A 16,727-nucleotide genomic window follows, 5' to 3' on the forward strand; every position below is an offset into this window, starting at 1 on the left:
TTCACAGACTAGCGGCACGCTCAAAATGGACATCCGGTTAAAAAGTTATGGACGTTTGAAGTTTACCGGATACCGTAATATTTTAATGTTTTTGGGTCGGTGAACAGTGAAATACCACGTGTCAACTTCTGATTGGTCCACGTGGAATGAACAGTGTCACACAGGGGTTTTTATTTGTTAAAAGTCTCGGGGAAGAGAGAAAGAGAGAGAGGAGAGAGAAAGAGAGAGAGAGAGGAGAGAGAGAGAGAGAGAGAGGACCGCCGGCCACCGGAGTTTTTCACTGTTCCGGCCGATATACAGTACACGCGCCGGCCAACAACGTTGCCCTCCTCATTTCCGGCAAAACCTCCAAATTTCACGGTGAACGGCCGCCGGACGCGCCCGGATCGGAGCTCCACCGCCAGCTAGCCTTGATCCTCTCCTCAAGTCCGGCCGACCCACCAAAAATCACGGCCATCGGACCACCGACGCGCCGGGATCGGAGCATTTTCCGGCGAGGGGCCGGAAATCTTCAAACGGTGATTTCTCCGCCGTCCGACCTCCGTTTTGCTCACCGCCGGTCCCGTTGGGTTGCTCTCCTCAAGATCTACAAATCTGCAAAATTTCACGACCAACGGCCACCGCACGCGCCGCCGTCGGCGACGGTTGTCGGTGACCGCGGCGGCTCGCCGGAAAATACTGTTCCGGCGAGTACCCGAAATTCCGGCCAGCTCCAGTCCGCAGTGTTCGACCTCCTGAATTCGAATCCGGCTTCCGTTTCCGCCAATTCGCAACGGTTTGGGAGAATTGCGGAGTCGAAACTCGAAAAGCTTTCCGGCGAGATTCCGACCCCATCGGGTCCGATAACCGGAAAGTAAGACCGAATCCGTGATCCTCATCACGCGAACTTCGATTCGGTATATAACTCGTAACCCTTTAGATGTCGTTTGCTGTTCGCTCCCCGGGTATCCATTTGGGAATTACCCGAATAAAATATTAATATTTTTAGTTTGTGCACTGTGGTTGTTTAGGTGCACGTGCGAGTAGCGGAGTTGATCCCGAGGAGGTTCTTAGTTGATTTGCGTGCTCCAGGTGAGTGACCCACCTTCAAAAATTATTTTGGGCAATTAATTATATTTAATTGGTATTTAATTTAGTATTTAAATTATGCTCATGTGGTGTGGTTTAATTATGGTTTTAATGCGGTTTAATTTAATTTATTTGTTATGCATGAGCAAGGTATGTTTCGGTATTAATTTTACGTGGTTTCAAATGTGATTTCTCGGGCATAATTGGGTTAAACATTTTATGAAAATATTTGGTTAAATTTTATAAATTATGCCCGCGGTATTTTTATGGTTGCATCTCGTATTTCGAGGAAAATTGTGGTTTGTTGATTATCGTTGTTTCGTACCGGGTTGTTAAATAAAAATATGTGGGATGGTGTTTTGTGAAAATGTGGTATACTTCCCACGGTGGTTTTTGGAAAAACGGTACGGTTGGTTGTTATTCTTTATTTTTAGACGCACTCATACAGTATTGGTGTTCTGGTGTATGGTGTATGGACACGTGGTAGTGCGCGGTTATTATCTGGTTTAGTGCACGGTTTTTACTTCACCCGTGAGTTGCCATTGGACCGTGGGCAGGCAAGTTGTTATTGGCCACAGCCGCCCCCCTCCTTGGCCGGGTGATGGTTTTTTTAGCAGTCGGTACTGTCGGGATGCCGAAGTGACCACTGCAGGTTTCTCTCTTTAACCTCCCGCCAGTCGGTGCTCGGGACGCTGGGTATTGGAGGGCATCACCGGTATATGGTGTGGTGCGTCAGGTGTAATTATCGGTGTAAATTGCAAATAATGGTTTAAACCCCAAAGGTGTTCAAAATTACTTACTATAATTTATTATATTTTTAATTATATATTTGGGGTATGTTTTCATTTATTTATTGTGTATCAAATGATTTAATCCCTTGGTTTTTGGGAGGTATGTACATTGGGTTTTGCGAAAAGGTTTTAAAAAGGGAACATTTCAAACGAAGTGATTGGTGAGAGTTTTGAGGGAAATTATTATTTTCCAACAGTAATTATTATTATTTATTAATTGCTGGTATTTGTTTTATTCCTTAATTGTTATTACTATTATTTTTATTATTACAAAAGGTGTTCAGTAGTTCGGGTTACTCACGGAGATGATTAGCATCTCACACTCTTAAATTCCGTTCCCTTAGGTGCAAGTGGTGGTAGACGTTCTTCCGGAGCGAACCAAGTTTTCCGTTGCTGTTGTGTTTCGAGACGTACTCTGTACTCTTTCATTTCAGTGTATTATTTCTTTTCAGCCTTGTTGTATTTCTGTTGTTTAGCACTTCTTAAAGCTCTGTATACTGTTGGGATACTTCTGTTTTATTTATGCACTGGACTGTTGTTGCCTTTGAGAAGTGCTGAAATTTGTGGAACAATTTGTAGTTGTGGGAGGAATAAGGGGATGCTTTTAGAAGTGTGTTTTAAGTGCAGGTAGTTTGTGGTAAGTAAATCCCTTAGGGGAGGCTCTGTCGGATTTTCCGTTGGAGGGTCCGGTAGGGTTTCCCTGGGATCAGAGCTGTCTAGGGTTCCGGGGATGGAATTCTGGACGGGTCCTGACAGCGCGTGTACTGTTCTGGTGCTAGAAATGGGTGAACGGCAGTTGGCCGGTTGGGTTTCTCTCTCTAGCTCTCTCTCTCTCCTCCCCTCTTTCTTTCTCCTCCCCGACTCAAGCGTTTTAGCCAAAATAAAAGCCACCCGTGGGTGACACTGTTCACTCACGAGATTGGCTAAAAATACGACATGTGGCACACACTGTTCACTCAAGTCAAAATATATTAAAATATTACGGTATTCGGAAAACTTTGCATGTCCATAACTTTTTAACTAGATGTCCAATTTAAGTGTGCCGCTAGTCTATGAACTCGTATCAACGACTACTTCACAACCATGCATGAGTCAAAGCTTAACTTTGCATGAACAAAAAGTCAACTCTGGCACCCATTGGACAGTTTGGACCTCAATTTGTTTTGCTCATAACTTTCAAACCGTAGCTCCGTTTTCGACGTGCTACTAGTCTATGGACTCGTGACAATATGTACTTTTTAATGGTACCTCGGTCAATGTGAAATTCCATCAGGACCAAAAAGTCAACATTTGACTTCTTTTCGATCAACGACAGTAAAATCTGGTCAACTTGGGTCAAATTTGAGAAATTTTCGGTGTGCTTCGGGACGGGGTGTTACACTCTACCTCGATTGGGCTTGTCTCGTCTTTTCAAAATAGGGCAAATCCAATAGAATGGTGATGGCGTTTATGATGTGGGTTGATTCTGTCCATCACCTCCGAAATGGCTTTCAATCGGAAAACAAAACCGACATTTTTATGGCATATTTTATGAAGGGTGGTATTCTTGAAGATAATAGAGGGAACCCACTTGGACTGTGATTCATCTCAATTTCTGCTATTTTAATACCCTACCAGCTTGCCCCACAATCTAAAACAACTCTATACCAAGAAATCCTCCATACAGTATTTACGATCCACTACCAATCATATATCTATATATGTATAATACTGTGTCTAATCACTACTAACTTTTTCAATTTAGATTTGATTTGATTTTTCTTCATATTTTGCAGTTCTTGAGAGCAAAAAGATTCCAATAGACAATTCCCCAAGTGAAGGTTGAGGATGGTGAAGTAATCACATGCGAAAAGGCTACAACTTCACTGAGGAGGGCTGTCCATTTCTTTTCAGCCTTGCAAGCTGCTGATGGTCATTGGCCTGATGAAAATGCTGGCCCTCTATTTTTCCTTCCTCCTTTGGTTAGTATATTTGGATTTCCACGCCACTTCTTCATGTTTTTATTTTTATTTTTTTGACCCAATATAAGATATTCTTCAATTATCTGAATGATTTTGTTTTTGATGTTCACTCAAGATTTTGAATCTACAAATATATATATATATATATATATATATCTATATATAAGCAGGTCATGTGCTTGTAAATTACAGGACACCTTTCTTTTGTTTTCACTGCAGAGCATTGCAAGGAAATCCTTCGCTATATATATTACCATCAAGTATGTTTGTTATTTTCCCGAGTGTTCATTCAATTGGCTAATATATACATTTCAAATAACCCTTGATCACCATATGCTAATCCAATACTTCTTTTTAACCTTTGACATTTGGTTGCTTAACCCCACTGAATTTTTCTTGGGCATTATCATTGAGCGTGAATTTATGGAATGTACTTCATCAACAATCCAAGCTCTAGTTTTATTTAATAAGTTGCACCAGGAGCATAGGAAAAAGGAGATTGAAAAGTTCATAGCCAATGCTGTCAAATTTCTTGAGGACATACAATTGCCTGATGGTTCATGGTGTGTTTCCTTCCACATTTTATCATTAGAAACGTTCGTTCTAGTTAATTTATGAGTTAATTGACTACGTTATAAGCATTTCATAGGTATGCAAACTGGGGAGTTTGCTTCACATATGGTGCATGGTTTGCCTTGGGAGGACTGACAGCCGCTGGCAAGAGTTACGCAACAGTCCAACTATACGTAGAGCAGTTGAATTTTTACTGAGGAAACAGAATGAGGATGGTGGCTGGGGGGAGAGTTAGCTTTCATGCCCAAACAAGGTAACATTTTGAATGTGAGACTGATAATAAACGAAGCTTCAGGATTCAATCATAACATGTGCTTGCTAAGACAGGAATATGTACCTCTTGAGGGAAACCGCTCAAATTTGGTACAAACTGCATGGGCTATGATGAGTCTGATTCATGCTGGACAGGCAGAGAGAGATCCAACACCTCTTCACCGTGCAGGAAAGCTAATTATCAATTCTCAAATGGAAAATGGTGATTTCCCACAACAGGTATTATATATCTCTTCTAGGCGTAGTTATCTAGAAACTAAATTTTGCATTTGTTAATCATAAACGTGAAGCCGATTGTATTCTCACTGAATATGGGAAAATTTTAAGAGATAAGGACCAAAACCTCTTGACCAAGTATTCATGGATTATGGTTCTAGTTTGATGTTCTCACTACAGACCTCCTTGGCAGGAAATGACGGGAGTTTTCCTGGGGAACTGTATGCTACATTACACAGCATACAGGAATATCTACCCATTATGGGCTCTTGCAGAATACTGCAGAAGATTACCTTCTAAAGCTGAATAAAAATGTGACTGCCCTACCGTAGCTTATACACCTATAAGCAAGAGCATAAAGGTAGAATTAAGCAAGTTATTACTTTGCTTTCTATAAATTATGACAAAATTGTTTTCTTCCCTTGATAGTTGTTAGATGTCTAGGTGGGTGAGTTGGTGTTGTATACTTTGCAGTGCATTGAGGTTTAAGAAAGGAAAAGAGAGGAGAATTCTTTTCCCACTGAGCTTTGTTCTTAAACTTGATTATATATATATATATATATTCTCTTTTTCTCATGCCAATTTGCATTGTTGAAATATGGCAGAAAGTTGAAGGCACCAGTAGGAATGCTCTTTTTGTTCTATTGAGCATTGATCATTGTCAAACCTATTCTACAGAGCAGTTACTTCAAAAGAAATGGAAAATGAACGTAAATCAACCTTAATAGATTGTTTCTAGTGGAAAGAACATCTAATTGGATTTGCCAACTATACAGTGTTCTTAATTTGCTGGAGAAATGGGTGTCTAACTAGGAAGAATTTCTCAAAAAAATTAAAAGACTAATTTGTGATGAGTGGAATACATAGTTTCTAAACAAAGGGAACATTCTTGGAAATGGTGTGAGGAATGTTATAGAAGTTCCACCCCCCCCCCCCCCCCCCCGCGGTGGTGGTGGACCAAAGAAGCATGAATGCAAATAAAAAACACCTCCCGGATAAGCTTCTCGGCCGGGCGGTCCACGTAATAAAAGAGACCTCGACCGAGCATAATTACATTATCCCTTCGCTTTGATTCGGCAAGGATCTTTCCTCCCCGAGATCGGATTCCTTATTCACATTTCTTTGACCTCTCATCGTTAACTCCTAAGCAAGCTTTCCTATATTCCTTTCCAGTTCATTCTAGCTCACTCACACACTGCCGTCATTAGAAATGCCTGGGAATGGATCGTACCCACGGATAAAGGTTGCTTCATTTCCCACCGGAGTCGTTGGCAGGCAGCAGGGGAAGGGGGGTTTCAGGTGGAAAACTTGGTGGATATGTTGGTGGAAACCCATGGCGGGGAAAAGATGGATGATATCCGCCAAAGTCTCAAGCGGGACGGAAGTTTTCTGTATGTGCATCTAGCTTGGTAGAGTGGGGACAAAAACAACTGATTTTTTCTATTGGTGCTTCAACACCATTATTGAATCCATCCATGGATAGAGGGGAATGGGGACTAATTGAGCATATATACAAAAAATAAATTATTGAAAAAAAAAAGATAAAAAAAGAGTATAAATCTAGGTAGAGGATGAATAACAACTTGCATATATATGTTACATAATCCTCCAGTGAGAGAGATGAAAGTTAATTAAAAGTAATAATTGGTTTTTAATTAAACTTTGGATAACATAAGCAGCCTGCAGTACTCAACAAGAGCCCAGATGGGAAAAATATTTCTATACAAGGCATAATGCAGCATAGCATTCTTCATGAAAACTCCAATCATTTTCTATTGTGGAAAATCACCATTTTCAAGTTTTGAATTGATGATCAATTTTGCTGCACGGTGAATAAGGCTTGGGTCTCTTTCCGCTTGTCCAGCATGAATCAAACCCATCATAGCCCATGCAGTATGTGCTAAGTTTGTTTTGCTACCCTCTGTATGTATGTATTCCTACATAACCATAACCATCATCAATAATTAAGATTAGCCTGTAACAACATATAGATGACCAATAATAATATAGTAATAATGTAATTGATTTTGATTTTAATTTTTGATTTCACCTACTTGTTTTGGGCATGAAAGATAACTCTCCCCCCACCCACCACTCTCTTTCTGAGTGGCTAGCAAAAAATCAACATCTTTGCGTATTGCTGGGCAATTGTTGTAAGTCTTGCCAGCACAGGTGAGTCCTTTGATGGCAAACCATGTGGCATATGTGAAACAGCTTCCCCAGTTTCCATACCATGAACCCTCAGGCCTTTGTATGTCATGAATGAAACGCACAGCATTGGTGATGAAATTTTCAATCTCTTTTGTCTTGTGCCCTTTGTGCAACTTCTTAAACAGAAGCAGAGCCTGTATTACAGATGATGTGTATTCCACATATTGATGCTCTATCACAATGTCCGCAAATACTTCGCTTGGATTAAACATCTGAGACATCCATGTAATTAATTAATTTTCAATTTATTCAGTTAATAACTAATTAGTTACAATCAACTCGATTGATAATAAAAGCATTGATTGACCAACTACTTACTTCCATCCAGTCTTGTCCTATTGCTGGCTCCCAAGCTGCTAAACCACCATTTTTATGCTGCAGTAGTAAATAGAATATTCGAACTTAATTATTTTTAGGCATATAGATTAAAAGTTGTTAAAGGTTTAGGACATGGAAATGAAAGCACACCACCTGCAGAGATAGTATAAGATTGACAGAATCTTGTAACCTCTGGGGTTCCATTTTTTCACCAACAAGTTGAGGGGGCATCAACGAGAACATCAAACAACACTGTTGGATTAAATATGAAATCAAGTTAATTAGATGCATGGAGTACCACAAGTAACCAATTGAAATAGGTTTTATTAGTAAGAACTAGTATTAAATTAAATTAGATGGAAGTTAAATGGACAAGTCACGAATGACCTTTAGAACCTCTGCGGTGCAATGAGAAACTTGCTATCCATGATCTTGATCAGAAAATGTCCATGCTCCTTTGGAAATATGACGGTACATGCTTTTGAAGTCACCATAAGGATTGTCTTTCACCTAGTTAATTAAATTAATTAAAGTTTTTACAAACTTAAAATTAAATGAAGTAATTTAGAATGAGAAGATATATAAAAAATTAAAAGAAGAAGAAGAAGGTAGGTAGGCTACCTGACTCCCAAAAGTCTGCATCTTCATTCCATCTTCAGCAACCCACAGATAGTCTGGTATTCTCGCTAGATGCATTTTGAAGGGCTTCCCATGCGGATCTTCTACCCAGCAGCACAGCATACACAATGCCTGCATTATTGTATTATTTATATATTTTATATCATGACATGATTTAGTAAATATTATTATATGATCTTCCGATATTGTTATTTATATGATAATGATGGATGGCATTGCATGATGATCGTTAAAAAATTAACAAGTACCTTTTCTGCAACTCCCATAGTGATGTAACGACTGGTCTCGTCTTCATAATGGATATGCTTCATTGTTATTTGAAGAGCTCTCTCTCTGATCAGTTTGTTCAACGGCCACCGATTCAAAAGAGGCTCTGCGCATGTGTACGGAGCGTCCCATAGAAATTTTGAATCCAAGGATGGGGATAATACAGATCCTCCTATAATATATATATATATATAATTGATCATTTTATAATTAATTAAAATCGATATTGCAATATTAATTAGCAAATGTGTAATAATTTTATATATTCAAAAAGTGTATTAATAAATAAATAAATAAAATAAAATACCTTAGCACATAGATGGCGAGCTCTACTCCAATTGACTTGATGGTAAGGTTGAGTATGGAGTTCCTCCCTCAATTGTAGAACCAGAGGAGTGATAGGACCTACGAACCTTTTCCCATACAAATACGATGATGGCATGTAAACTGTTCGGCAGTAGCACCACATTTTACCTGCAGCTCAATATTCCATTAACTGAATTAATATATAAAACATTTTCATGTTCTTTTTTCATTTTATCATGCACCATGGTGAATCTGAATAGAAAATTAAGTTCAACCCAACCTGGATGCACCAGGTTCTTATTTTTCATACAATGAAAAACAACAACTTCACCCTTTAATTAATTAATAATCAATATCGGCAACACTACGAGCTTAGAAGCCCGTTTTACTAATTCATAGCAACTCTACAATTCCTTTTTTCTTTTTTCTTTTTTTTTTTTACCTATAAAACAACCAAAGAATAATAAGACTACAACAGTGGCTTGACAAATCGGCACGCACGACACGAACTCACACGATAATTTACAGGTTTGGGTTAACAATATTGTGTCTGTTCTGTATTAGTATTATTCAATAAGACCCAATAAATTAATGAATTTTAATGGGTAAAACACGATAAACCCATTAAATCCAATAAATAGGAGTATTTTGGTAATTACATAGTTTTATAATGTTAAAATTACTTAATTTATTGTTAAACATGTATCAATTTGTTCTTTTTTAGTTTAATTTTTAAAAAATCTAAAAACAAATAAGAATTTTTGTTATTTTTTAAAAAAATATTATTTTATTATATCAAAGTTAAGTGAAAATTAAATTTTCAAATTTATATTTATCGTTAATAAGTTAATGGGTTGGGTGATGGGTTATACAATAATTTATCGAATGGGTTCAAGTTTATCTTTTTTCATACGAAAGCTTATCGGGTTGTGTTTGGGTTAACTTAATTCCGCACGATTACGACACAACACGATACAAACATGATTTAACACGATATGTTTTCAGGCCTACTACAACACAATTCAAAACTCAAGTGGGCCCTGCCACAATTTTGTCCTATTATGGAATCGAACAAGAATTTTATTTTATTTTTCAGTTATAGGAGTTTGACCCTTGAATAGATTAGTATTTATGCCAGTCAGGGCTGCATTAGATCCTTGTATATGTCGTGCTATACCCATAAATATAAATCTCAACAATAGCAATTTTATATTTATATACATATACATGAATATATAAACATATATATCACCATCAAGAAATTTAAGATAATAAAGTGCAATGTTTTTTTTTTTTTCCTTATTTGACTCTATCTCTGTTTATATTTGTTTTAATGAAATCAAAGAGAGACATAATCTATGTATATATATATATATATTTTATAGGTTTGTATGCAAAAATTAACATGGTGTAATGTGTTAGGATCCCTAATAAAGATGAAAAACTTAAAAAATGTTCCACAATTTGGTTGTAATTAAAATATTTGAATACTGGTATGCAATACTTTATTTGAATATATATAGTTCAACTTTTATTAGAGAATCTCTTATTTAATTAAATTTAGAATGCTTATGTGATGAATGTTTATCAGTTGGTTGCATTATCGATTTTAATTAAATTTAGATTGAAAATTTTAAAATGGAATGTGGCTAACTTGATGCTACCATGTAGAAATCATAAAAATTCCCTTATCAAGAGTTTTTCTATATATATATATATATATATATATACATACACACACACACCCCTATGACTATGGTTCATCATCACTTCCACCTGAACACATTACCCAAAAAACGATCATCACCTAATACATTTATCATGACTTCCAAAGACAAAAATGCATAGGGTTTTTTTTCAACAAAAGTATGATGGAAGAAGTCACGGTAGAGGCAGTTACAATAGTAGTGGAAGAGGTCATGGAAAATCTGATTCGAAGTACGATAAATCAGATAGTAAAGGAGAAAGGTTGACCAGAAGCAACATAAGAAGGTAAAAGTACATCATTTTTCCAAAAAAGCAAGACATATTAAAGCATATTGTTGGGGAAAACAAGGGAGCGGGCCAATGTTAGGAAGAAAAAGGAGGAAGAATGTAATTTATTTTTTACTTATCTTAACCCCAAGGAAAGTAAGAATGGGATATGGTTTTTGGATAACCCCAAGGACATTTTTCTGTAATCTTGATGAACCAATAAAATTGTAAGTTTGGTTTGGTGATGATAAGGCTTTAAACATTGAAGGCGAAGGCTTAATAGCAGTCAAGACCAAGTCAAAATTACCTAATGATGTTTATTATATACATAGTTTGGCTCATAACTTGCTTAGTGTTGGTCAATTGATTCAAAAATGATATTTAGTTTTATTTTTTGATAATACATGTGAAATTAGAAAAGGCAATTTTGATAAGACTGCTCTTAAGATTCAGATGACTAAGAATAAAATGTTTCCTTTTGAGTTCTCTTGGATAAATAATTGTGCATTGATGGTAGATATGAAAGAAGAATCACAACTCTAGCATTTATGTTATGGATATTAACATTTTAATGTGTTGAAATAATTAAGCCAGAAAAATAATATGGTGAATGGTTTACCATTTATTATGAGTATTGACTGTATTGTTTGTGAAGCTTGTGTTTATGAAAAACAGTATCGTAAATCATTTCCAATCTAAAAAGCTTGGAAAGCTAAAATGCCTTACAAACTTGTTCATGAAGATATTTATGGTCCAACAAATACTCCATCTTTAAATAAAAGTAGATATTTTCTACTTTTTATTGATGATTTTACACGCATGACTTGGGTTTATTTTTTGGCTTATAAATATGAGGTATTTGAAAAGTTTTTACAGTTTAAAACTCTTGCAGAGAAAGAAAGTGCACATGTGATAAAAACTCTTCGAATAGATAGAGGGCGAGAATTTTTATCTAATAAATTTGATGTGTTTTGCACGTGGAATAGTATTAGGAGGTAGCTAACTGTAAGGAAAAGTCTAGATTAAAATAGTGTGGTGAGCGGAAGAATAGAACAGTGGTGGACATGGTCAGAAGCATGTTGAATGAGAAGCAACGTCCAAATATTTTTTGGGCAGAGGCAGTGGTAACATCAGTTTATCTTCTAAATATATCGCCTACTAAACCAGTGCGCAACAAAACCCCTTTCGGAGTTTAGTGGATTTGTAAGCTATTTGTAAGTGACTTGAAAATATTTGGCAATATAGCTTATTCACTTATTAATTCTAGTGATCATACTAAGCTAGATAAAAAGAGTGAAAAATGCTTTTTTGTGAGGTATAGCAATGAAACAAAGGGGTATAAATTGTATAATCCTGAAACTAAACAATTATATTCGTAGAGATGTTATTTTTGATGAAAATAGTTTTTGGAAATGGAACAAAGAAAAATCTTAGAATATGTAGTTTTTGGAAGATTGAAGCAATCAAATTAAGTTATCTGGAGGATGCCTTGGATCCGATATGTGTCTTGGCAGGAGTAACATGAAGCTCCAAATTATGGGTGTGTTCAATACACCCAAGTAAAAAGGGAATCGGGAATATGGAAGCAATCTGATTGAGTTATCTGGCCTGCCAATCTCAACTCCAAATTCCCTTGGAGTTACAATTTTTCAAGAGCCTAATTCCCCAATCAATTCAACTAGCAGCAATGATCTTATTCTTGATACGGATACTCCTCCACATAAGTTTGGATCCTTAAAAGATGTTTATGATTCAACCGTTGCTCTTATGGTAGAAGAGCCAATTAGTTTTGAGGGAGCATATAGAAAAGAAGAATGGGAGGCTTCTATGAAAAAGAAATTGCTGCACTTGAAAAGAATCACACATGGAAGCTAGTTGAGTTACCACCAGGGAAAGATGCAATCGGTGTGAAATGGGTGTACAAGGTGCAGTACGATGCTGATGGAAATGTACAGAAATTGAAGTCAAGGCTTGTGGCAAAAGGGTATGTTCAAAAACATGGGGTATATTTTTTTTTATATATTTTCTCTAGTTGCCAGATTTGAAACTGTTAAGACTTATCTTAAGTTTAGCATCATAATTAAACTGCAGTGTATTTCAATTTAATGTTAAATCAACTCTTCTTAATGGTTTTTCGGAGGAAGATGTGATATTGAATGGCCATAGGGATTTGTCATTGAAGGGAAGAGGAAAAGTTTACAAATTGGTGAAGGCTTTATATGGACTCAAGCAAGCCCCACGAGCATGGTATAGTAGACTTGATTCCTATTTACTTAAAAATAGTTTTATTCGAAGTGAATGTGAACCAACATTATATGTGAAAAAGACAGATAATTCTAGGATTTTCATTGTTTGTGTTAATGTGGATGATATAATATATATCGGATCTTCTTGCACTCTTAAGAAGGAATTCAAGAAGAAGATGATTCAGGAGTTTAATATGACTGATTTGGGGTTGTTGAATTATTTTTTGGGTCTTTAAGTCAACAATGTGTTGAAGGTATTTTTATCTCTCAAGAAAAATATGCTTTGAATTTGCTCATGAAAATATAATATGCTAGACTGAAAGACCACTTTTACTCCTAAGGACACAACATAGAAATTATTTTTGGATGATGACAATACAAAGGCTGATGAATGGTTTTCTAGAGGAGTTATGGGTGGCTTGATGCATATGACTCACACCCGTCTAGATATTATGTTTGCTGCAAATTTGATTTCAAGGTTTATGCATAATCCTTCTGTTCATCATCTTTAACCAACAAAGAGGATATTTCATTACATCCGAGCAACAAGCAATTTTGGAATTTGGTACAAACCAACTTCTAATTTTAAATTGTTTGGTTTTGCTGATAGTGTTTGGGTAGGTTCTGTAGATGACAAAAAAAGTACAAGTGGATTTGTTTTCAGTATTGCTTCTAGAGATATATCATGGTCTTCAAAGAAACAAGATACTATGGCTTTGTCATCGTTGAAAGCTAAATATATTGCATCTACAGTAGTGGCTTCTCAAGCAATATGGATGCGAAGAATTTTGGAGGATTTAGACATAGCTCAAGAAAAAGCAATAGAGATATTTTGTGATAACAAGGCAACTATTTCTATGTCTAAAAACCTTCTTTTTCATGAAAGAACGAAGCATGTTGGTATCTGTCATCATTTTATCGGAGATATTGTTGCAAAAGACATGATTGTTATGAAGTATTGTTCAACGAATGACCAAGTGGCATATGTTTTACCTAAGCACTCATATATCCAAAATTTGTCGAATTCAGATCATCTCATAGAGTTTCAAGCTTTGCATCAAGGGGGAGTGCTTAGTATTATGATGCTGTGATAATACGTTGCTAAATCTATGAATTAGTGGATAGTTGTATTTTATCTATGTTTTATTTTGTTATTGGTAGACTTAGTCAATGTAATTTGGTTAATCCATGTTCTGGGTTGTTATTTGTTTAGGCCTCTACATTTTTTTTGTTTAGCGAGTAGAAAGTGGAATGTCCACTAAGTTTTAAAGACGTCTATAAATAGTTGTCTTTTTGTAGAGTTAGTGTATAGAAGGTGTAATTTTCAAATTATCAATTGAAAGGCTTCGAACATTTTCTCCTTTGTTTCTCATTTCAAACACATACTGGTATTTTGTGTTTTATTTTTCCTAACAATACATGTATATATATATATATGCTTGTTTTAATTAAATCAGAGAGAGACAGAATCTATGTATATATATATATATCTATATTATAGGTTTGTGTGCAAAAATTATATGGTGTAATGTGTTAGGTCCCTAATAGAAATGAAAAACTGGAGAAATGTTCCATGATTTGGTTGTAATTAAAATATTTGAATGCTGATATGCAATATCACATTTAAATACTAGGCATGGCCTCATGCATTGAATGTGGAGCACTATTTAATAGTGTTAAATTTTGTTTTATTAATTTTTATTATGTATAAAATAAAAAATTTATTAGATTAATTTATAATATACATCTAAGATATTACAAATTACAAATAATATTGCCAATTTCAAAAAAGTTTTATCTAAAAAAGAAAACAACATAGAGAACTAAATTAATATGCACAAATCTATATGTGCATTAACATTATTATTGTTTTTTGTTGATAAATTTTAAACATTTTTATTTGGAATAGGATAAAACAATTTGAACCTTTTTTTCTAAGATGAGCGAGACTATTAGGATGGGATAAGCAACTTCTTTGTACTTCTTAATATATATATATATATATAAATATAATTTTTAAAAAAAATTGACTAAGAAGTCTGTGATCCAAAGTGCTTAAACACCATGCACCACACAGCCGAGAGTGGTATAGAGTATGTAAGAGGTAGGAAAAGGGTACGAGATGAGAGAGTCATCTGTAAGTGATAAAATTTGGGGATTTTTGACCGTCTCAATCTCTCTCTCTCTACCAAGAGTCTCACACATAGAGAAAATTTAAAAACCTATTAGAAAGGGGGAAAAAAAAAACAATCTCACAGTGAAAGAGAGGGAGAAAGAGGGAGAAGGATTGAGTTTCAAACTTCATATTGTGAGTCTTTGCCTTTGTCTTCTTAAGATGGTCATAGCTGTGCTCTAATATTGATATTGAACGTTACCCTTTTCACTATAGCTTTCCTTTCCCTTTGAATCCCTCAAATCTAAATATTCACCACCTCCATTTCTTTGTACCTTTTTGTTATAGGGAGATAAAATAGGATTGGAATTGCAGTCTCCCATATCCAACTCATTTTGTCCTACTCTTTAAGGATCAACGATTCTTAAAGTGGTAGACTATTTGTGTTTTTCTTTCTGGTGTTTTTTTTTTTTTTTTTTTTGGGGTATTGATCAAACTAAGTTCCTGTTTATTTTATTTTATTTCTTTACATATATATATATATATATATTTGAAGGCAGTGAAACATTGGTTGTATTCAATTTAAAGTTTAAAGGATTTTAAAAGTACTTAAAAATTTAGAGGTATTTGATTTAAATTTTAAAATAATATATACAAGTTCAATGATATTCAATTCAGATTTTAATGTATTTTATAAAATTCTATTAAAATATAGATGTATTCAATTAAGATTTTGTAAAATTGTTTTAAAATCTAATGGTATTCAAAAATTTATTGATTTTAAAATTTTTTTAAAAATGATGGATTTTAACAGTGAAATTATGAAGAAAATTATCAATATGAAGTCCAGCATTAATCCCAAAAAATTGCGTATTTTAATAATAAATATGGTTATTTATTTTAGATGCACCCGTACACGTACCGGTGTTCTATACTGTATATGTGATTATGATAAGCGCGCAAGTTGTAATGTCTCCCGTGAGTTGCCATCGGACCGAGGGCAGGCAAGTTTGATATTGGCCATAAGCTGCCCCCCTCCATTGCCGGGATGACGGTTTAAGCAGCGGTGCTGTCGGGACGCCAAAGCGACCGTATGCAAGTTTCTCTTTTTAACCTCCTATCAGTCGGTACTCGGGACGCTGGGTACCTTCGGGCACCACTGGTATATAGTATGGTGCATCAAGTATTTTTATAAGTTCGTACATATATTTGTATGTTATATTATTGATATTATACTGTATATACCGCACCATACGGAGGCGGCGAACCAATGTGGTCCATGTAGAGCTAGCCTCATAACCATGTTGCCTACGAGTCCAGGGGATTGGACGGCCAATATAGGCAACCACCCTAGTTTGTATTGGTAGCAAAGTGTCGGCGACAGCTGGAATCATAGATCACGTAGCATGTCAGAAGGTATCGTACGTATCTCCATTACGAGCGTATATATTTCATTTTATGCTATGGATTTTAAGATATGATTTTATGTATTTATGTTATGTTATCTAATTGTGATTTAATTTCTTACCAATATTCTTAATCGATGTTATTATATTATTATTACTACCATATGATACCCTCGGATAAGTATCATAGCCTGCGTGCAAGAAAGATAGCCATCAGGCAAGTATAATAGTCCTCGGACAAGTGGTAGCCTTTGGGTAGGTGAGATAGCCCTCAGGCAAGTTACGTTAATTACATGTATGGGAATATAATAGCCCTCAGGCAAGTTACATCAATATCATCATCATTAAAACGTTTGTTATAGTTT

The 16,727-nt window shown here is 35.6% G+C and overlaps 2 pseudogenes; one reads left to right on the top strand and one right to left on the bottom strand.

Annotated features, from left to right (window-relative positions):
• Positions 1-4,153: 4,153 nt before the first annotated feature.
• LOC132800228 (beta-amyrin synthase 1-like) lies at positions 4,154-5,230 on the top strand (annotated as a pseudogene).
• A 1,424-nt stretch (positions 5,231-6,654) lies between these two features.
• On the bottom strand, positions 6,655-8,791 carry LOC132800253 (beta-amyrin synthase-like; annotated as a pseudogene).
• Positions 8,792-16,727: the final 7,936 nt, after the last annotated feature.

Source organism: Ziziphus jujuba, chromosome 12 (genome assembly GCF_031755915.1).
Source record: "Ziziphus jujuba cultivar Dongzao chromosome 12, ASM3175591v1".
In the NCBI taxonomy this organism is placed as follows: domain Eukaryota; kingdom Viridiplantae; phylum Streptophyta; class Magnoliopsida; order Rosales; family Rhamnaceae; genus Ziziphus; species Ziziphus jujuba.